General features: G+C 44.3%; 1 long non-coding RNA gene across 1 annotated transcript; it reads left to right on the plus strand.

The window, feature by feature from the left end:
* Window positions 1-2,916: 2,916 nt before the first annotated feature.
* Window positions 2,917-14,969, plus strand: LOC128057486 (uncharacterized). Its single transcript, XR_008200320.1, has 4 exons — window positions 2,917-3,108; window positions 5,586-5,681; window positions 6,138-6,288; window positions 14,833-14,969. It is a non-coding gene; the product is annotated as an uncharacterized LOC128057486 (long non-coding RNA).
* Window positions 14,970-16,754: the final 1,785 nt, after the last annotated feature.

The raw sequence follows: 16,754 nt of genomic DNA on the forward strand, positions 1-16,754 counted from the left end.
GGAAATGGCAACCCAATATAGTATTCTTGCCTGGGAAATCCCATGGACAGAGGAGCCTGGCAGCCTACAGTTTGTGGGGTCCCAAAAGAGTCAGACATAGCTGAATGGCTGAGCACACACACACACACACACACACACACACACACACACACATTACTCAGCATGTGGTTAGCCCCGAGGGATAAATTAAGCAGTATGTGAACTCATGTATGGTTAGACCCATTCCCCAAGCCCAAGAGAAGGGACCCTTTAACCCCCTTGAAATATGCCCTCCAGGTAGGAGAAGCCATGGTAACCATGTGCTGCCCTCCCTCAACCTGCCCTCCACCCCTTTTGGCCAGGAGACCAGAAATATCTTAGAAACATGGCAAGCCTGGAGCCTGCAAGGCGAGTTATTCCTAAGAGGAAGGGATCCCACTTAGTGATGCCAACCACCCATCTGCCCTGAAGCTCCAGGGGATCACTCTGTGGGGACACCACACTCGAGTGAAAGGGGCCCTGAGCCCCAACCTGTGGGGAGACAACCTGGGTAAACAGATCCCCTTGAGTACTGGTGTGAACCACTCTCTGACCCGAAGCCTCTCTTCCCAAAAGCAACAAAAGTGTTGCCTGAAAGAGCAGAGTAAGTGTAGAAATCATTGTGCTCAGAGGGTGGCCAGTGACCTTGGCTGGGGGAACCATACATAGCACTGTCACCATAAAAACAGTAACCACCACCTTGACCCGTCTCCAGGAGGCGGGAGAAGTCCTGCCCCTCCCCAGGGTCCTGAGGACCCCACACTCACAGGAAGCTGCAGGAGCCAGACCTTCCCCCTCAGCGACCTCAGGGCGGGAAACACAGGAGGGACATGTTACCTGCAAAGCCCATCAACAGTTCCCAGGGAGTAAACATAGATTCTGGTCATAAATAAAATCTAGACTTTTTTCTTTTCCTTTGTGCTTTGAGGAGGTTCCTGTTCAAAGCAGAGGCTTTGTACCTAGCCCTTCAGACCAGAGTCCCTGGTGTGAAATGCTTGCAGCTTGGCTTGGTGGGCTGTATGCAGAAACATTGGGTCCTGCACTGTAATTCAAATTGGCATCTAGGGATGCCAAGTGTGTGCAGAGGCGCTGCACCCATCACTGTAATTCGATAGGGCAGCGAGGGGGCCATGTGCAGAGTCACTGCACTCGCACTGTGATTCGAGATGGTGTCCAGGGCCCGTGTGCAGAGATGCTGCCCCTGGCAGTGCAACTTGGAGCTGTGGGAAGCCGCGGGTGCACACGTGTGCTTGACCCACAAGAGCTCCAACTGCCTCTTTGCGGACTGGAACCAAATAAAGCAGCGAGTCCAAGTGCCTTCAGGGGGAATGAAAGTGAAAGTGTGAGTTGCTCAGTCGTGTCCAACTCTTTCCAACCCCATGGGCTATATATAGCCTGCCCAGCTTCTCTGTCCATGAGATTCTCCAGGTAAGAATATTGGAGTGGGCTGATCATTCCCTTCTCCAACGTGTCTTCCCATCCTAGGGATTGAACAAGGGTCTCCTGCATTGTAGGTGGATTCTTTACTGTCTGAGCCACCAGGGAAGCCTGCCTTCAGGGGGAGTGTGCTAAAGGGTAAACTCTCCCCCTCCTTTTCTTATCAATGACTGAAACTTTGCTGTGCATCTCATCTGATTCTTCTGTGGGAAACAGTGGAAGGAACTCTGTTGATGTCTGACTCAGGAGGGTCAGTAACAAAGCAGAAAGAAATCAAACCCTCTTCTGCCCAGTAATGGTGTGTTAGTCTCCTTGAGAACTAGAGAAGGGAAACATGCTGGAATAGCTAAGAAAATAATTTCTTGATACGAGTGTGGTCTGCATCGGCCCCTTTGAAAGTGATATTTACTTTGGGAAATTCATGCCTCCCCTCCTGATAGAAGGCAGGTGAGGATTATAGACCTTCTATCAAGAACCTGACACTCAGGGACCTCTCCGAGATGGGATTCTTTTTTTGTTTGTTTTTTGTATTTAGAGGTGGGATTCTTGGAAGGAAATCCTTTGTCTGGGAGACCCAGGCTCACACTAGAGCCAGGAGCCAACTGTATCAGATGATTTCTCCTTCAGACACTCCCACCCTACTGACCTGAGCCCCAGGAAACACCCCTGTCACTCAACTGAGTAATTTAGACTCAAGACTGGTGACTGGGCAGGGGAATGGAGCTTGATTCAGGAGATGACACCTTTATGGGGATGAAGTTTTCCCATGAAGATTGGTCTCCTGTAGGAGACAGAGATTCATGTGAACAGAGTGGAAGGGGGCTCTCAGTAAAAAAAACAAGGGCAAGAGGGATGGTGTTGCCCTGAGGCGTTCCCATGTAGGGGTTCTTTTCTGCTAAATGACCAACTGTTTATGTGATTTCCCTTTCAGAACCTGGGAAAAGAAAAGTTGTGAAAAACTTAAGCCCTTTCCCTTCCGCAGTGAAATAAATACCCTTTTGACTTTACTCCAGCTCTTGAGTTAACTAAAGGAGAACACCCTGGCCCAGTGCAGGGCTGCAGTTCCAGGGCAGCTGATGGACAGGATGGTGAGACGGGAAGGGGAACAGTCTCCCCAACTACACTCACTGACCTACTGGGGAGAGAGCGTCATCCTGTCAAGTGGACCGTGACTCAGAAACTCAGGTCCTGAGAGCAGTCCTGTGAAAGGGACAGAGCAGGAGGTGAGGGGGGAATTCCCCACAGTAGCAGGGAGCTTTTCTTAGTGCACAGCTCAGGAACACCAGGGAGAATGAATCTGCTGTCTGTCACTACATAAACAACCTGAGACATAAGCGGCCTAAAGCAGTGGTCACTTATTCATTACTCAGCACAGTTGTGAGGCTGATGAGGCAGGGTTGTTGCTGCCCTCCTGGGCTCACTCACAGGCCTGCCCACAGCCGGGGGCCCTGCTGGCACTGGGTGTCCAGACGGGCCTCATTTCCACCGTGGGCTGAGCCGGGACAGCTGCAAGAGCTGGGGTGACTTGGGTTCTCTCCCCACAGGGCCTCTCACCTCAGACTGCTGACAGCTCAGAGGTCAGGGAGGGAGTCTCTGATGGAGTCACCTGTGAGCTGAGGTCTCCTAAAGGATTCGAAGGCTGCAGTGAGCAGGGTAAGGGGGGAGTGGCTGGTAAGAGGGAGGAAATGACATATGAGGGAATAGCAGGTGCTAAGACCCTGTGAGGTAGGAAGAAACACGACACTTTCTAGAAAAACAAGAATAAAGTTAGTTTGGTTACTGCACAGAACACAAGAAAGGAGGAAGGGTGGGTGCCAGGTCATGCAGGTTCAAGGAGTGGAGGATTTTTTGGTTAATCTTAACAGGAAAAAATGGGAAAGATTAAACAGTTTTAAGGAATGGCATGACATGATACAAGTTGCCTTTTAAAAAATGAGCATGGTTAAGTTTTTGAGGTTTTTCAGAGAGACTGAATGCAGGCTTTCTCAACCTCAGCACCACTGACATTTTGAATTAGATAATTCATTATCAGTGGTGGGAGCTATTCTATACATTGTAAGATGTGTAGCCGTGTCTTTAACCTCTGCAGTCTTTGCCTACCTGGCGCTTAGTTGTGACAACTAAAAATGTGTCCAGATTTTGCCAGATATCCTTGGGGAAGCCAACTTCTTATTGAGAATCACTGGGCTGGAGTGAATTCAGGGCTCTTTTGTTCACTATGACTGTGTCTTCCAAGAGAGAAATACTTATCACCTGGGATTGGATGATGGAGGTGGAGCTGAGAATGAGCAGATGGGATTAGAGATTTAAGATCACCGCATTAGTATTTGGGTGGACAGACCTCAATCCCCACCCCCTCTTTTTTTTCATGAACCAGTCCTCCATCTCCTCTCTATTTGCCTCGTTCAATGTTCTTGCTGCTCAGAGAAAACAATCTGGTCTTGTTTGTGTCGGGAAATACTCATAGTCAGAGGGCAAAAGGATAACATGTGAGATATAAAATTCATTTTCACTCCTTTGTCGTTTGTGGATACAAGACTTACGTAGGGTCAAAGTCTGATCAAGGAATTGATTGAAGATCAGGAAGGCAGGGCGTTTCCAGGGTTATTCTGAATGAGGGGAGTCTAGATATTTGGAGAGCAAACCACGAGACAGTCGAGAGAGGACTCTGAAATGAACTTGTGTGACGCCCTGGCAGCAAACCTCGGCAGTGAGAGCTGCAGTCATTCAGTGTTCCAGCCATCAGCCCACCTGTCTGCAGAGGCCAGCGTGTCCTTTTTTATTACAGCAGTGCCCTCCTCCCTTTGGTTTTTACACAAAGACTAATAATTCTCTATCCTGTGCCTGTTTGTAAGGAAGCATTGTGAGGAACAGTGAGTTGCCAAGCCTAAAACAGTTGGAATTCATCTGATAAAAGACCCTGCCCTGATTTTTCCACCAAGAGAGTACAGTTTTCTGTAGGAGACGAAAGGTTGTATTTTCTGCTCTTGTAAGGAAAAATAGAAACCAAAACCCCTTTCAAATTAAAGCATCTTTCTTGAGTCAACAGGGTCTCCTGAGCCTCCAGCCAAGTCCATGAAAAGGCTTTGTTAGGTTATCTAAAGCATCCGGGGTTTATAAAGGTCATCATATCATTTACGCTGAGCTTGAGAAGTCTGTCCTTTCTCTGCTTCTCACATGCAGAGGAAATTGAATGAGAAATTTTTATTTCATTTCTACCCTCTTCCCACTCTTTCCTTTCTGACTTAATGAATGTAGTCACCCAGAAGGTCATCAGTCATGTTACGGTCTATTTTACTGTAAAGTGTGATTTTTAAGTTCATGAAAACATAATCACATAAAATTTAGAGAAGAATATGAAGAACTGAAAGTCAATTCTTTTCTTCATGGTCAGAAGGCTGGTGCCTTTCCTTCCACCCCCCAATTTTTCTCCTGGACAAAGGAGACCATGAACCATCACCAGAAACCACACAGCCAGTAGTCAGGACAGAGTCCTACCAATTCTCACTTAGAAGTAAGCAGAAGACTCTTCAATTACACTAATAATTATATTATATTAATAAGTTACATTATGTTAATTACAGTAATAAATTAGATGGGTTGGCAGAAATTTAAAAAATTACTATGTGGTAAGCATCAAAGTAGTAATAATTACAAGTAAGAATAAATGCTAAAATTAATAGGCAAAAAACAGATGAGAAACAGGATATCTGCAGAGTCTTAAAGTATTAACACAGCCCCACAAGTCCCTTAGTAAGTTGAAAGGGAAACTGGACATTTATAGTGGAGAAACCTGTGATCGAGTTAACAACACTATGTTGAAACATCATGTATTTCCAATAAGATGTCAGCTCGACTGGCTACAGAGTGCCCAGATTACACATTTCTGGGTGAGTCTGTGGAGGACTTCTGGATGATCAGCATTTGAATAAGTGACCTCTGTAAAGTAGATTACCCTCCCCAGTGTGGGTTGCCATCGTCTGACCTGTTAAGGGCCTGAATAGAAGCAGGGCAGAAGACAGAGGAATTCCCTCCTTTTTTTTCCCTACCTTACCACTTGAATGGATGTCTCATCTCATCTTCTCGGTCCTTGGACTGATATTTACACCTTTGCCTTCTCTGGTTCTTAGGCCTTCTTGGAACTTGGACTGAATCACGCTACTGGCTTTCTTGGGTCTCCAGTTTGCAGATGGCAGATAGTGGGATTTCTCAGCCCTCATAATCATGTAAGCCAACTCTTCATAATCTTCTTTATAAAGGTCTATGCACATATAGGTATATGCCAATGAAACATAGATCAGTAGTTGATTCAAGAAAGAACTGGAAAATTCTATTGGTGCCAACTTGGGTATTATAACCCTGGAAGACAGTCTTCTAGAAAACAATGAGGACTCTTCTGCCCCATTAGAGATCAATGCACAGTTATGTGTGTGTTTGAGGCCAAGGGCAATTTATCAGATGATGTATTGACAGTTACACAATCCAAATCTGCTGGTACAAAGTTGCAGGTCATCCTGACTCTTTATAAGATTAAGAAGGCAGGTTGTCTCCTAAGGAGGTCTGCATGATATACACTAAAGGGGAGGGAGGCGGCTCAAACATGCATAGAGAAATTTAAATTTTTCTTGTTTTGTCATAAAATATGAATCTTTTTTCATCTTCTGTTGGTTCTTTTTCTCTAGAAGGGCACAACATCATTTCTGTGGTGTTCTTGCCAAAAATGTGTGATCTGAATTTAATCATGAGAAGACAGTGGACAAGCCCCAAAGTCACCAGGAAACTGCTTGTTGCCACATTCGGTGATCATTTCTCATTCCAAGTTTTACTCAACCTGTAAGCATTATGTAATATTGTTGAACAGCTGTCTTTGAATCACTTTCTTCTCTTGCTTTCTGGGGCTTAACTCTTTCAGTTCTCTGCCTACCTTATAGTTAGTCACCTCTTCTGATTTTTCATCATCCTAACTTTTCTTTTCATCCTCTGTACTGACACCCATGATGATCTCATTCATTCCCATGGCCTCTCAGCTGTAGGAGGACCGGTGATTACACACTCTTTATAGGCAGCAGCAGTAAAGGAGGGTGAGATAAGGTCCCCAACAAATACCCTTAAATCTTATAAGTGCAGAACTCCTCCACTTATATTCCGTCAGCCGGGATTTAGTCTCATGGCCACTCTTAGCTGGAAGGGCCGTGTGCCAAGCTGGAAACAAGGGTTCTATTATGATGAAATAAGAGAAGAACAACCATTGGAAAATTAAAAACTCTTCTATAGGTGGCAAATATTATTACTCCTCTAGTTTAGACAGTGCAGAAGTCAGATCTAGAATAAAGTAAGTGGCTTATTATAAAATTAATCAGAAAGTGAAAGTGAAGTGTTAGTCATTCAGTCGTGTCTGACTCTTTGTGACCCCATGGACTGTAGCCTGCCAGGCTCTTCTATCCATGGGGTTTCTCCAGGCAAGAATACTGGAGTGGGTTGCCATTTCCTTCCCCAGGGGAGATTCCCAACCCAGGGGTCGAACAGTGGTCTCCTGCAATGCAGGCAGATTATTTACCATCTGAGCCACCAGGGAAGTCAAAATTAATCACATGGTAGCTCTAATAATAGCTACTGTTCTAGATTAAATTCTTTCCTAGAGAAAATCGACATAGCACCTGCCACCTGATATGTAGCTATTGAGGGGACAGTTTCTTTGCTCTCACCCAATAAACAGGGAACATAATAGACAGTTGACTTATCTTGATGTAGAATGACATAAAATGACAGAAGGCATTTTGCCACAATAGTCTGCAGTGACTTTTATCATCTCCTTATTACAGAGGGTAGCTGTTTGGTCCACTGCATTGATAACACTCTGCTGATAGCGCCTGCAGAGTAGGAAGCAGTAGTCTTTGCATCAAATGCTTATCTCGGGAAGAAGTGACCTGCTGTAGTGTATCAGCCACACTCAGGGATAGAACTATATAAGCTGATGTGAAATAGTCCCTGTTAGCGAAATTTTGAGTGGTCTGTACACTTCATTACCTACCTTGCCTAGAAGGCATAGCCTGAGAAAGATGAACAGACGTGAATGTATATCCCCTTCCTCTCTTCCTTCTAACCTCCTTCCCTCCTTCCTTCCTGTCTATCTCTATCTATCTATCTGTATGTCAGGGGAGTGTATAATTTCCTTGGTTCTGTCTTGCTATAGCAAAAATTTGAAGCAACAGATGGACCAATGTTACAGCTGTTTTATTTGGCAAGCAAAGAAAAATACATCCTCCAGACATGAGGGCAGGCGACCCAAAAGACGGAAGAAAAGAGAGGCCAGAGGCTCAATTTTGGCTCCTCTTCTTATGTGTTTTTTCTCCTCCCCCTGGGCCTGCCCTGTATAAACTGGGCTCGCCTGGAGAGCTGTTTGCTTTACCTGAGGCTCTCACTCCTGTCCTCTGAACTTTCTTTGTTCTATTTTTGAGGGCTTTTCCTTTCTTTGTCTTTTAGCCACCACCAGTATGGACACCATTTTCCTATTCTACCTGCCTAACATATCTGTCTGTTTATCTATCCATCTATCATGGCTGCAGTTTTAGCCAGATTGTAGGAATTAATGGTTGGAAGATTTTTTAAAAATAGATTTATTTATTTATTTATTTTTGGCCATATGCAGTCTTCCTTGCTGTGCAGGCTTTTCTCTAGTTGTGGCAAGTGGGGACTTCTCATTGCAGTGGTTTCTCTTGTTGTGGATCACAAGCTCTAGGGTGCTTGGGCTTCAGTAGTTGCAGCATGTGGGCTCACTAGTTGCAGCTCCTGGGCTCGAGAGAACAGGCTCAGTAATTGTGGCACACGGGCTTAGTTGCTCTGTGATATGTGGGATCTTCCCGGATCAGGGATCAAACCTATGTGTCCTGCATCGGCAGGCAGATTCTTTACCACTGAGCCACCAGGGAAGTACCTGGTTGGAAGATTTGTAACAAATTCTAGAGAAGAGACGTATGAATGAATGGATGGATGGATCTCTGACATCATCCCACAGTGAGATAATATTTTGTCCCATGTGATTGCTCACTGGGAGTCCCTCACTGCTGAGCGTGTTTTCAAATCGGGTATTTCCACTCTACCACGGCTCTTTGCTCGGCCTCCTTAAGACATGCTTAATGAGTTCATGAACAAAGTGACGAAGGTGCTGGGGATGGAAGCCATGCCTAGACTCCATAACACAGATTCCTTCTCGTCAAGTTAGCTTGGCTGCTATCACTATGGAGTGTCCAGCTTGCCCACAGCTGTAGCAACCAACCCCAAAACCTCAATATGGTTCCATACTGTCAGGGGAGTGTGTAATTTCCCCGGTTCTGTCTTGTCGCAACAAAAATTTGAAGAGCCAGACGGACCAGCGTTACAGCCCTTGGAGGGGCCAGTGTTGCAGCTCTTGGACAGGCCACTGTTACATTTCCATCTTACAACTCAGTTTTATTTAGAAAGTAAAGGAAAATACTTCCTCGAGACATAAGGAAATGCTGACCCAAAAGACACGAAGAGAAGAGATACCCCCAGCCCAATTTTGGCCTCTCTTTTTATTGTTTTTTTCCTCCTCCCCCTGGGCCTTCCCTAAGTAAATTGGGCTAACCAGGACTGCTGTTTGTTTTACCCGAGGTCCTCACTCTGGTCCTCGGACCTTCCTTTGTTCTATTTTTGCTGGCTTTTCCCTTCCTTATCTTTTAGCCACGGCCATTCTGGACTCCTTTTTCCTATTCTAACTACCTAACAATACCACCAAAAGATATAAAGCCACCCGAGCTGTCTCCTGGAATATGATGCCTTGGACCTTTGCAGTGTAATTAGGGCAGCAACTTGTCTGTAGTGGGATAGACACATTCTGGATTTGGAATTGGTTTCCTTGTGAGCCATGCTAGTGCCAGCCCCCCATCTATGGCATTAACTGAATGCCTTTTACAAAGTCATGCATTCCACTCCAAAGTTGATTCTGATCAAGGGCACTTAACCATGTGCATGAGCTATGGGGCTGCAAATTCTCTACATCAGTTTCACTAGATTAGATCTGATGAGCCCAGGGTCCTGACCTCCTCAGCATGGACTTTCTTCCAGTTTTATCCCATCATCAACCAGACCAGACTTTTTTTCACTTGATGGTTTTGCTTCCTCCTAGAGGGAACACCTTCATCTATATTTCTACCCCCTACCCCTGCCCCTCACGCTGAGAACTGGTGCTGCTTCTAGCTTCCAGAATTGTGAAAGAATTATTTCTTATAGGTGTGGTTGTTGCACACCACCCAGTTTGTGGTAATTTATTATAACAACCCTAGGAAACTATAGCCATATTCATTCATTGATTTCAGAAATATTTATTGGGCCTCTACCATTCAGCAAACACTCTTAAAGACACAAAGGAATACAGGAAAAAAACATACAAACAGATAAATAGGGTCCTTTCCAGCATAGTAGAGGACAACATATAAAGAAGTGAAAATACAAACAATAACTTCAGATAATAGGGAGAGCGCTGAACTATATATAGCAATTAGAGGCTTCCTTTTAAGGATACCAGTGCTTGATTTAGGGCCCACACTAATCAAGTATGACCTTATCTTTCTATTTTATTTTTTTGGCCATGCAGAATGACTTGTGGGATCTTAGTTCCCACCTCAGTGATAGCACTGAGTTCTAACTACTGGACTGAGTTTTACCTGAGTTCTAACTACTGGTGAAATGAATGTTTCATAATGGGCTTATGGGTGTAGATGTAGACCCTCACTGGTGACTCAGTGGCACTCAAATGACATGAGTATACTAAAATATTTTAGATGGCATCCTGTCAACCACACCTTACATGAACAAGGTAGAAATAAGACTTTGAGAGATTCCCCTCCCTCTTCTTTTGGACTGGATCTCAAGGCATGTTTCCAAAATGGTCTTGTGTGCCCAGTTATGACCTCAGAGAATTTTGAATGTCAGTGGGTTAACTACGTCTTATCTCTAGACTGTGTATCAGTCTCAAATCAAACCTTTCATAAGGGCAGTTAGAGCACATATGAGGACAGGGAGCCAGGACTTCACAGAGTTTACAGAACAAGTCATGTGAATTGTTTTTATGCTTGTGTATGTGTGTGTGTGTGTATGGTCAGTCAATCAGTTGTGTATGAGTCTTTGTGACCTCAAGACACTAGCCCGCCAGGCTTCTCTGTCCATGGAATTCTCCAGGCAAAAATACTGGAGTGGGCTACCATTTCCTACTCCAATGGATCTTTCTGAGCCAGAGATTGAACTTGCGTCTTTTGTGTCTCCTGCACTGGCAGGCAGATTCTTTTCCACTGTGCCACCTGGGAAACCCTTGCTTGCTCATAAATGTTTGCTAATAACTGACTCTACTCGTGACAGAATTCTGTCTGAAATCAGCTCTCATTAAAATTCTATAGCAAAAATTTAAAAAAATTATATAGCAAAATTATTGGGGAGTAGTTAGCCTTTTTTTTTTTCTTTTTTTTTTTTAACAACTTTTGGCAACTACAGAATCTACCAAGAAGACCCTAATAACTGTACACAGGCAACTGCCTGGGTAGTTCTCAATACCATGGGAACAGTGCAAGGCAAGGCATGGACCGTCACTCAGTTACATTCTATCTCTGGTTTGGTTTTTTTTTTGAGTCGAAACTGCTGGACCACCAGGGAGGTCCCTGAACTCTCTTATTTGAGCCTGATTCTGAATGTTTCTGACCTCATATTGGGCCTGCACTTTCTGCTTTTCTCTTAGTCCCTTTGATTGATATCTCGGGTGGCACTGTCTGTCTTCTACTTCAGTTTCCTTCCAGATATTGCCTTTTGGCACATCCTTGACTCTAGGTGTTGCTGCTGAAATCAAGCCCTATCCACCTAGGAACAGCACAGGTCCCAGGAACTCTGCTCGAGACCAATGCCCCAATTTCTCTTGTCTAGTCAGATCACTTGGGCATTTTTAGAGTCATGGGAAACCTTCAAGCCAATTCCTTTCTCAGTTGTTATATATACCACATTAGCACTCAGCATAATATGACAAGGGCTTCCCTGGTGGCTCAGAGGTTAAAGCGTCTGCCTCCGATGCGAGAAACCCAGGTTCAATTCCTGGGTGGGGAAGATCCCCTGGAGAAGGAAATGGCAACCCACTCCAGTATTCTTGCCTGGAGAATCCCATGAACAGAGGAGCTTGGTAGGCTACAGTCCACGGGGTCACAAAGAATCAGACACAACTGAGTGATTTCACTTTCACAATTATTAACTTGGACTGCAAACTGAATTGAGAAAAACAAGAAGGTCTGACTTTAAATGATAAGCCTCAAAAGCTTACTAGGAGGGGTATATTGAATAGCATCTGTGACCATTGTAGATGTACATTGGAATCTGAGTAGTTAGGCTTTCGCCTGGGCCAAGCCCTCACTCCCTGAGCTACAAGAGTGCATTCTTTGCCCTAGAGCTCATCCGACTTGGAATTTGGAAACAACCAAGTTGAGTCAAGATGTAGTTTGTGTTCCCTTTCAGAATTCAAAGGTAAGGATGACTTAGCAAAAATATTTTGATGCAACCTTTTTTTTTAGTATGAGTGATGCAAATTTATTTATTTAGTTATAGATTTAAATCCGTGTCCTCTACAAAGTATAGGCAGAAGACAAGCTGTGGCCTGATATCAAGTGTATAAATAGGGATGTAAACTACAAGCAGTGTTCTAAGATGTTAGCAAGACTGTCTTACAGGTTCCATGAACTGCGAATTCTTAAATGCCTGGAAATAAAGCCAGGTATTTCTGAGTCACTAAAGGGGCCCAGGAGAGGTCTCCAGGGCTGGGATTAACCTTGGGCCACAGAGTAAACCTGATTCCTCCTGTTGACTGAAAACACCCCTGTCCTCACCCTTCTGTGGGAAGGTTCAGAGACCTGCCCTCCTAGCTGTGTTATGTATTTGCCTTTCTATCACCTCTACTTTGAGAGGGGTGTGACGTGCAGGAAGTACTCCAGCACACTGATTAGTACCTTGGTCTGGTTCCTGGAAAGCTGAACTGACACGGGAACTAGAGGGCCACACTGCAACAAACGCCCGTCTAGTCAAGGCTATGGTTTTCCCTGTGGTCATGTATGGATGTGAGAGTTGGACTATAAAGAAAGCTGAGTGCCGAAAAATTGATGCTTTTGAACTGTGGTGTTGGAGAAGACTCTTGAGAGTCCCTTGGATTGCAAGGAGATCCAACCAATCCATCCTATAGGAGATCAGTCCTAGGTGTTCATTGGAAGGACTGATGTTGAAGCTGAAACTCCAATATTTTGGCCGCCTGATGTGAAGAGCTGACTCACTGGAAAAAACCCTGATGCTGGGGAAGATTGAGAGCAGGAGGAGAAGGGGGATGACAGAAGATGAGATGGTTGGATGGTATCACCGACTCAATGGACATGGGTTTGCGTGAACTCCAGGAGTTGGTGATGGACAGTGAGGCCTGGCGTGCTGTGGTTCATGGGGTCGCAAAGAGTCGGACACGACTGAGCAACTGAACTGAACTGAACTGCCTGGAAGCACCAGGAAAGCCCCTCTGGAGTGACTTCTCTCGGTGCCCAGTGCACTGACAGGACAGTGGTTCTCCCCACCCTTGAGTGAGATTTCCCTGGAGCTGTTGTCCTGGAAGAACAACAAACACCACACCCCTGAGAGACATGTGGTGTTTTCAGCTTACCTCTTAACCACATGAAGAGAGCACAACTGCTCATGAACGCAAGAGAGGCTGCCCAGGGGCACCTGCTGAAACTTGGCATAGGGAGGCTCCATTGATTTCATAATTGGGGGCTGGGCTGGGGACTGCTGCCAGGTTTCCATGCTCTTACTTTGTCCCTGAGTCAACATGACTGGAAACTTTACTCAGCTAAGTGAGCCTTGGGTGCCCTGTACCCTCTCCCATCTCGTAGTTTCATTATCTCTCTATAATGGTGCCCAGTGATCCCAGCCTTTGGTGCTGGAGGTGCCAGTACCAAAGTTCCAGGAAGTTTACAAGAGAACATGCTTCCAAAACGATGCTAGCATCAGGCACTGGCTTATCCCTAAACTCCGGGATACCTGTAAGAATCCTAACTGTGGGAGCAAGACCATGTGGTTAACTTGCTAGAAGGTGTCATTTCTTTTGGACTTTACAATTCACACTGTGAGGAGAAGATCAGGCATTCTCCTCCCTGTTGTAGACATCTTAAACTTCTGAACTGGCTTTCCTACCACCAAAATGCAGGCCATTCTTCTTAATTATTTAAATGTTCTAATTTTTTATTGGAGCATAGTTGATTTACAATGTTGTGCTAATTTTAGGTGCATAGCAAAGTGATTTGGTTATATGTATACATATACCTACTCTTTTAAGATTCTTTTCCCATGGAGACCATTCCAGAGTACTGAGTAGCGTTGCCTGTCCTCATTAGTATTGCAGGCCTTTCTTTTTTAAAAGTGTTTTTTTCAATTTTTGGCTGCATCGTGTAGCATTAGGGATCTTAGTTCCCCGACTAGGGATCTTAGTTCCCCGACCAGGGGTCAAATCTGTGCCCCCTGCGTTGGGAACAGGGAGCCTGGCATTGGGAACACTGGACTGCCAGGAAGTCCCTGCTGGCATTCTGAAAAAACTTGTCTTTCTCCTCCTCTCTTTCCCTCTACCTTTCCTTCCCTCTCTGTCTCTCTTCCTGTCTCTCCCTTTTTCTATCCCTTGCTGAGCTGCCCTCCTAATTCTGTAGTAGTCATCTTTGACACATGCTTCTCCCTTCTCCCTAATTTAGTTAAGCAAGTAGTCTGTTTATTACCCCCTTTGCAATTCTTTGGGCTTCCCTGATAACTCAGTTGGTAAAGAATCCACCTGCTATGCAGGAGACCCCAGTTTGATTCCTAGGTCAGGAAGATCCCCTGGAGAAGGGATAGGCTACCCACTCCAGTATTCTTGGGCTTCCCTTGTGGCTCAGCTGGTAAAGAATCTGCCTGCAATGCAGGAGACCTGGGTTCAGTCCCTGGGTTGGGAAGATCCCCTGGAGAAGAGAAGGCTACCCACTCCACTATTCTGGCCTGGAGAATTCCATGGACTGTATAGTCCATGGGGTCGCAAAGAGGCAGACATGACTGAGCGACTTTCACTTCACTTGCAAGTCTTTACATCCAACTCTTTTCCTGTGCCCTGGACACTGCTGTATTTTAAGCTCTTGAAGTTGGATTTAACTAACAGTCTACATATGAACATCATGCTAGCTGCAGAGATAAAAGTAAATGTAAGATTTAGTCCTTGTCAGCAAGTTATCATTGTGTGTTTTGGGCAAAACTTAAAAGATGTTAGTTTCTATAGAATAGATATTGAATGTGTTGCCTTAAAAAATTTTTTTTGTGTGTGCTTGTTTGAAGTATTTTTGCTGATCAGTGCTTTGATGGGACACTTACTCCCTGTGATCCTCAAGTCTTTCGTCAAAGAAGGAAGTACCCGCTGAAACCTACCAACCAACTGAGGCAAAAAAGTTCCTGTGCTAAAGCTCATTTACTCTATCTCTGGTAATGACTTAAGTGATTAATAAAAGTTAGTTTGTGTTATAAATATAGTTCACAACCTTTGAGTCAGTTATTATGATTCTTCCCTTTATAGAGATTAGGAAATTGAGCATGGAGAGCTTGAGTAAATTCCCCAAACGTTTATGACATGAACTGCCAAAGGAGTATTCAGATGCAAGTGGAAGACCTGACTAGATCTTAGACTCTTAGCCACTACATCAATGGCTTTCAACATATTGGACTGGGACCCATAGTTAGAAATATATTTTGCACTGTGATCCAGTGTTATCTAAACTATTCAGATAGTGACAGTGAAACCCTGAAGGTTAAGTAAAGTTTTTCAAGTGAAGGACACAGCTAGACTTTGAACACAGAACTCTAGTTTCAGAATCTGTTCTCTTATATCAGTCACATGGTATCATGCAGTATGAGCTTACTGGATATGTTTAATGCTCATCCCATTTTGGATTGTAGGATATTTGCTTTAGCTTTGCCATTTGTAGTTTTCTGGGATGGGGAGCAACAGACTTCTCTTCTGAAATCTCCACAGAGGTGATCTGGCATCAAGGAGACAAGATGGACATATTCTGGGGCCAAACATCCCATTTTTCTCCTTGTTGAACGAGTTCTGTGAATTCTAACAGAATTGACCAATGAATGCACTTTGCCTTGACTATCAGGTTTCTACAATTTCAATGCATTAAGCAATTTACAGAATTAAATGCAGCACCATAGGCTAATAGACATTTAGAAATGATCTTATAATCTTATGCTGTGCTATACTATGCTAAGTAGCTTCAGTCATATCCAACTCTGTGTGACCCTATGGACTCTATGTAGCCTGCTAGGATCCTCTGTCCATGGGATTATCCAGGCAAGAATACTGGACTGGGTTGCCATGCCCTTCTCCAGGGGAATCTTCCTGACCCAGTGATTGAACCTGCATCTCTTATGTCTCCTGCATTGGCAGGTGGGTTCTTTACCACTAGCACCACCTGGGAAGCTCTATAATCTTATAGTCATACTTTTTTTTTGGTTGTACTGGGTCTTCAGCTCATGGGCTTACTTGTCCCAAGGTATGTGGAATATTAAGTCCCTGACCAGGAATTGAACCCTTGTTCCTTGCATTGGAAGGGCAATACTTAACCACTGGACCACCGGGGAAGTCTCTAGTCATATCTGTGTTTTTGGCTACTCTGCATGGGATCCTAGTTCTGTGACCAGGGATTGAACCTGGTCTCACACGGCAGTGAAGGCACTGATTCTTAATCACTGGACTGTCAGGAAATTCCCTGTAGTTATATCTTGTTATTATTTTTCACAAAATTATCTCACTAGACCTCGAAACAATTTATGAGATATTGGAAATGGTACACAAGAATGTTTCACTAGATATTTAAAAATTTTGTTGATCTTCTCAAAGAGTCAGCTTTTGGATTCATTTTCACACTTGTTTTGCTGTTTGCTATTTCATCAACTTATACTTTGATCTTAATTATTTCCTTCCTTAATTTGGGTTGACTGCTGTATCTTTTCTAGTTTCTTTTTTATTTTTATTTTTTGGTGTACTTTGCAGCTTGGGGGAATCTTACTTCCCTAATCATAGGATCGAACCTATGCCCCTGGAAATGGAAGCATAAATTCTTAACCACTGAACCACTAGGGAAGGCCCTTTTTCTAGTTTCTTAAAGAAAAATTTGAGGCTGATTATTTGGGGCCTTTTTTCCATTCTAATATAATGCCGTAACTTCTCAAGGGCTGATTTGCTGGCATTCTACAAA

Source organism: Budorcas taxicolor, chromosome 12 (genome assembly GCF_023091745.1).
Source record: "Budorcas taxicolor isolate Tak-1 chromosome 12, Takin1.1, whole genome shotgun sequence".
In the NCBI taxonomy this organism is placed as follows: domain Eukaryota; kingdom Metazoa; phylum Chordata; class Mammalia; order Artiodactyla; family Bovidae; genus Budorcas; species Budorcas taxicolor.